The following is a 6,000-nucleotide window of genomic DNA, read 5'->3' on the forward strand; positions in this document are numbered from 1 at the left end:
TGATGGCACAAGGTGAGAAGCTCTGCTTCCAGCTGAAGAGTGAGGGTTGGCCACCCCATGTCCCAGCAGAGCACACCATCAGCAGGGAGCCATGCTGGTACGTGCCAGCAACTGGGACGCCCTGTTTCACAGGCACCGTTTGCAGCAGTGTATCTGCAGCCAGGGTGTGCCCACATCTCAGATGCTCTGCACAACCATGGTTTCCCCAGTGCCAGAGGAAAGCATCAAGGATTTTTAAAGGTCTAGGGTGGTTTCTACACCAGGAACGGGCTAGGGTTATTTGACCTTGGAAGAACAGATGAGGTACAGCTGTGAACAAGGAGGAACTGTCTTTCGCCAGGTGAAGCTCTTGAGTGTCCTGTTACAGGGAAGCAAGCGGAGGTGGTTTCTTTCCACAGTGCAGAGCTGAGAGGAGGAAGTTCCTGCTGTGGGACATTGAGGTTTGCAAGAGTTCAAAAAGGGATACCTTGAAGAAATAAGCCATTGAGGGCTATTATATGGAGACACCTTGTCTGGCTCAGGAAATGCTGATCACTGGAACCTGGGTGAGGTTTCAGGGAGAACTGCACATTTTCCCAGTCCTCTTCCCTCCTCAAGCATAATTTCTTGTTTCTTTGTGGCTTTTTTTTTCCCTTAATTTTGTTGAAAGCTCCTTGGGGAACAAGAAAGGGAGGTGATGTGTGGAGCACAGGCTGTCCCAGGGTTATAATGCTTTATTGCTCACTGACAATAAATAAGATCTGCTGTGATAGTCTGAGAAGAGGGCAGATTGGCCCGTTTTATGGCCTCCTTTGTCTCCCTGCAGCTCTTGGTACCGCTTAGAGTCATTAAAGTGACCCTGGAAGCATTGGCAGAGGATGAGGTTTGCTGTTGCTTCCTGCATGAGCTTCTTCACAGTGTGGGCTGCACTGTTACCCCAGGTCTGGAGCAATCAAGGTAAGTGCGGTTTCAATGCAAACACTGAGAGCAGACAACCAGGGCAGGCATCAGTGACTCCAGGGCAATATCACGTGTCAAGGAGGACAGCCTGGTCCAAGACACCAACTGTGTTGCTGGTGGTGAGGACTGAGTGTACCCAGATCCCAACCTGCACCATGATGCTCATGGAGGGAATGCACACGGGTGGACTGGATGAGAAGCCATGATGTGTATGAGCTGGTTGCTGCTCTGGCTGAGCCTAGCTGCAGTGGCCAAGAGCAGATGCAGGCTTCAGTACATAGAGAAGGAAGAAAAATCTGCTGACTGTTGGAAATTGGAAAGGCAAATTCTTCCAAAAAAAAGAAATCCTGTCAAAGCTGGGTGGGGAGGAGCTGTTCTGGGGTCATGTTAAAACCAGGCTAATTTTCCAAGCAATGATGACTCATATCTTTTCTTGTGAAGTTACGTGCATCTAGACAAGAGATGATAAAGCCATTTATTTTTCTTTATATGCCTTATTAAGCAGCTAAACCCAGCAATACGATGCTAGTGGGTACCTGTGATGCTGGAGCAATGCTTCTGTAATTACTTCTCAGTAAGTTTGCAGATGACATCAAACAGAGTGGGAGTGTCGATCTGCTTGAGGGTAGGAAGGCTCTGCAGAGGGATCTGGACAAGCTGGACCAATGGGCCAAGGTGAACTGTATGAGGTCCAACGTGGCCAAGTGCCAGGTCCTGGACTTCAGTCACAACAACCCCATGCAATGCTACAGGCTTGGGGAAGAGTGGCTGGAAAGCTGCCTGGTGAAAAGGGACCTGGGGGTGCTGGTAGATAGCTGGCTGAACATGAGCCAGCAGTGTGCCCAGGTGGCCAAGAAGGCCAACAGCATTCTGGCTTGCATCAGGAACAGTGTGGCCAGCAGGAGTAGGGAAGTGATTGTGCCCCTGGACCCAGCACTGGTGAAGCCGCACCTTGAATACTGTGTGCAGTTTTGGGCCCCTCAGTACAAGAAGGATGTTGAGTTGCTGGAGCACATCCAGAGAAGGGCAACGAAGCTGGTGAGGGGAGGGAGAACAAGTCTTATGAGGAATGGCTGAGAGAACTGGGGTTGTTTACTCTAGAGAAGAGGAGGCTGAGGGGAGACCTCATTGCTCTCTACAACTACCCGAAAGGAGGCTGTAGGGAGGCGAGTGTTGGTCTCTTCCAAATAACTAGCGATAGGACGAGAGGAAATGGCCTCAAGTTGTGGCAGGGGAGGTTTAGGTTGGATATTAGGAAACACTTCTTTACTGAAAGAGTGATCAGGCACTGGAACAGGCTGCCCAGGGAAGTGGTGGAGTCACCATCCCTGGAGATGTTCAGAGAACGTGTAGACATGGCACTCCAGGACATGGTTCAGTAGGCATGGTGGTGTTGGGTTGACGGTTGGACTTGATGATCTTGGAAGTATCTTCCAACCTTATGATTCTATGATTCTGGAAGAGGAGGACCTTTTCTCATTATTTGAGTTTTAACTCTGTTAGATAACGAGCTCAGCCAAGGGACACATCTCAGCCAAGAGAATGCATCTTTGCCCGGGGTGTTTGCTCTGTATGTTGAACGTAGAACTGGAGATGGGGTATGGGGTGAGGAGGAATTAAGTAGAAGATGGAAAAACAGAATAGGAAGGAAGACCTCTGCCTTCCCCCACCCCCACCCCAAAGAGTTTTCCTTCTGTTTGGGGAAGGGCAATGTATGGCCAGCTGGTTATTCTGGGGTAAGGAGCCTCCAAATTTCCTGATCCTGATTGGATCTGCCAGGTCCTGGACATGAAGGGTAGAAACATGTTGGTGTGAGGTGGCAGCTTGGCTGAAAGCAAAACTGGCTGGAGGAGTGAGCAAGAAGTGTGTGTGTGACAATGTGGTTGCTGTGAAGAGTGGAGGCACTGTGCCAGAAAGCATGGTAGGGCAGAGGAGATAAGGCCAGAGGACACAGTGAAGGGTCAGCCCACTGCTCATGAGAATTGACAAGACATCCAAAATGAGCACCTCTCCTATGAGGACAGGCTGAGAGGGCTGGGGTTTTTCAGCCTGGAGAAGAGAAGTCTCCGGGGAGACCTTATAGAAGCCTTCCAGTACCTAAAGGGGGCCTACAGGAAAGATGGGAATAAACTCCTTAGCAGGGCCTATTGTGATAGGATGAGGAGTAATGGTTTTAAAATAGAAGGAAGCAGATTCAGAGTGGACATAAGGAAAAAAATTTTTACAGGGAGGGTGGTAGAACACTGGAGCAGGTTGCCCTGAGAGGTTGCTGATGCCTCAACCCTGGAAACGTTCAAGGCCAGGTTTGAGGGGCTCTGAGCAACCTGATCTGGTTGGAGATGTCCCTGCTCCTTGCAGGGGGGTTGGACTAGATGACCTTTAAAGTCCCTTCCAACCTGAACAATTCTGTGATTCTATGAATTCAATCCACAGTCTTTATAAGCGGCAGTCAATGCTGCCCTTTGCCCAGCCGCTGCTTAATCTTTGCAGGCAATCTTACCCGTCTGTGCAAGGGACACTCAGCTGCTCATGGGTGGGTCGCCCATCTTCCCACGCTCTTGGCCATAACCTGCAGCAAGGGGGCACAGCAGCACTTCACATTGCTTTGAATGTCGTGCCCAGGATAAACTGACCTCATGGACTCACCTGGCAAGAGACACCTCAGTGGAGCAGGGTATCAAAGGACTGGGAACAATCCTTCAGCATCCATATAGGTGTGTGTGAATCTGTATTTTTATCTGTCTGTCTATATGTGTCTGTCTATACACGTGTGAGTGTGTGCGTCACCAAGCGTCCCTAATGTCCTACTAGCACAGCTATCGCCTAGAGAGACCTGCTTGCCTGCCACCCTGGGGAGACGCTCCTGCCTTGTTGGTGTGGGCTGAGGGTGATTTTTTTCCTTCCTCTTCCTAAGGTGGAAGGATCAGAGTGCCAGAGCCAGGTCAGAGCTACCAGGGCTGGGAGACTTTCCCCTCCCATCCATCCTGTCCTGGGCTAAACCTGGGCTCAGCCTCCTAGGAGAGTCTGTGTCACCCTGTTCCCCACCTCCTCGGTGAGGGTGCAGGGAAGTTTTGAGCAGGGTTTGGTGGCAGTGGGATGTGCGACAGGGGTGGCTGTAAGGCTGGGTGTGGGCCCTGGGATCTGAAAGCAGAGTTCCTGATCTCCTCCTTCCCAGGTCTCCCAGGTAACTCGCAGAGCCTGGGAAGAACACGACGACCAGGCAGGACCTTCCTGCAGCCTTCTGCTGCTCTCCAGTGGCTGCCCGGAGAAGGCACCACAGGCAGATCCCGGTGGCTGGAGATGGCGAGGGGGCTGTGGCATCTGCAAGTGGAGGTCCTGATTTTCTTCTTCACCTTCTGCAGGCTTCCTACATAACTCCCACCGGGCTGGGGAAGAGCAGGATGGCAAGGATGTGGTGGAGATGCAATCACAAGCCTGAAGTTTTTAAAAAATAAGCAAACGTTTTTAGACCCTTTTAGCACCAAACTGTACCTTCTGGGTTTGTTTTCCAGAATCAGTGAAAGAGGTTGAAACCGGCTCAATTTCCTTACCCTGATAATTCACTTGCTGCTTAAAAAAGATCGTTCTCTCCTGTTTGTTTGGTTTTTGTTTGGTTTTTTTCTTTTTTCTAGAACAAATGGCATGAGGGCAAACGCATCCAGTTGCCAGCCATTCTGAGGGTGGTGAGAGCAATGCAGCTCCTGTTACTGCTGAGAGCAAGAAATTGTTTCCTTAGCATATTCATAAAATTAGCCCTCCAGATGGCCTGAATGTTGTTTCTTTCCAAATTAACCCTGTTAATTAATGGAAAGAATACTACAGTAAAGGATGCTGTTACTTTAAGCTTCTCGCCAGGCTGTATCACAGCAGGTGCTGATATTTTTCAGCTCTCCCCAGCAGCGCCTTAGGTTTCTAAGCTTATTTTCCAGGCTCTCTGGCCCCTGGGAGGTGGGAGGATTTGCCCATGTGTCTCAGTGTTGGTGTTCCTCCTCCCTGTGCTGAGGCTCTCAGAGGCTGGAGGTGCCACTTGTGAGGCCACTTGCTTGGTCATGAAAATACCCACCAAGGCAGATGCTGCTGCTGCTCCTTTTTTGGGGGACTGGTACTGGCCACAAGGGTATGAGTTGGAGGGATGTTTAAGTAAAAGAAAGGTAGTTTTGCTAAGAAAGCAAGGTATAAAAATGACAAATGAAGGAAAATGTCTCCAGTCACTTCCTATCCCTCCGGCAGAGCATCTGTCACCCACTTTGCAAGGCTGTCCCAGGCCAGGGTTACTGGGATCAACTGGTATGTCGGGGAGTCTTCCAGCACTGGGGCACCACTCTGCAAATCTCAGGAGCGTTGTGGTCAGCATGGGCGATGCTGTGGCTTGCTGTGGGCTGGACCCTGAAGTAGGAGTTGTAGTTCTTGGGCACAAAGTATTCAGCCTGTTTGTACAGGACTGGAAAAAAAAAAGGATTTTTGTTACTTGGAAAAAGCTTCAGGTTTTGAAATGGAAATAAAAAGAACAAAACCCCTTTATTAAAATAGTTTTAAATGCTCTGAAATTTCATTTTTAGTAACTTAAGCACTGAATAAGATGTTTTCCTAGGAAGAAATGGGTGTTTCATGAAACCCAGTTTTTCTGCTGGAATAAATTTTAAACAACAGATTGCAGGCAGATTAATTTTGAGCATGGGCACACAGCACAGATCAAGTAGAACTGTACTTTATTTTTATGGCAACAATGTTGCAGTAGCTTAATAACTGATGTGAGGCAGGGTGTCCCACTAATTTTTTTTTTTTTATTTTTCTTTTGCAAGCATGACATCCCTCATCTTTAGGAAAATAGTGCTTAAAAGTTGCTGGAAAGGAAACTTTTTACACCAATAATGAGAAGAGAATCTGATCAATCACATAGCAGAAAGGATACCTGTAATTTTATGTGAACAATGTAAAATTGATCACACTATTTAATGTGAAACTGCCTTTTGATATCTGAAAAAAATTGGTTGCTGTACTAGGAATAGTTAAAGGTGAAAATGTTATTTTGCACTTATGGGGACATGGCGCTGGACTTTG

Source organism: Chlamydotis macqueenii, chromosome 4 (genome assembly GCF_036417535.1).
Source record: "Chlamydotis macqueenii isolate bChlMac1 chromosome 4, bChlMac1.mat, whole genome shotgun sequence".
Lineage (NCBI taxonomy): Eukaryota > Metazoa > Chordata > Aves > Otidiformes > Otididae > Chlamydotis > Chlamydotis macqueenii.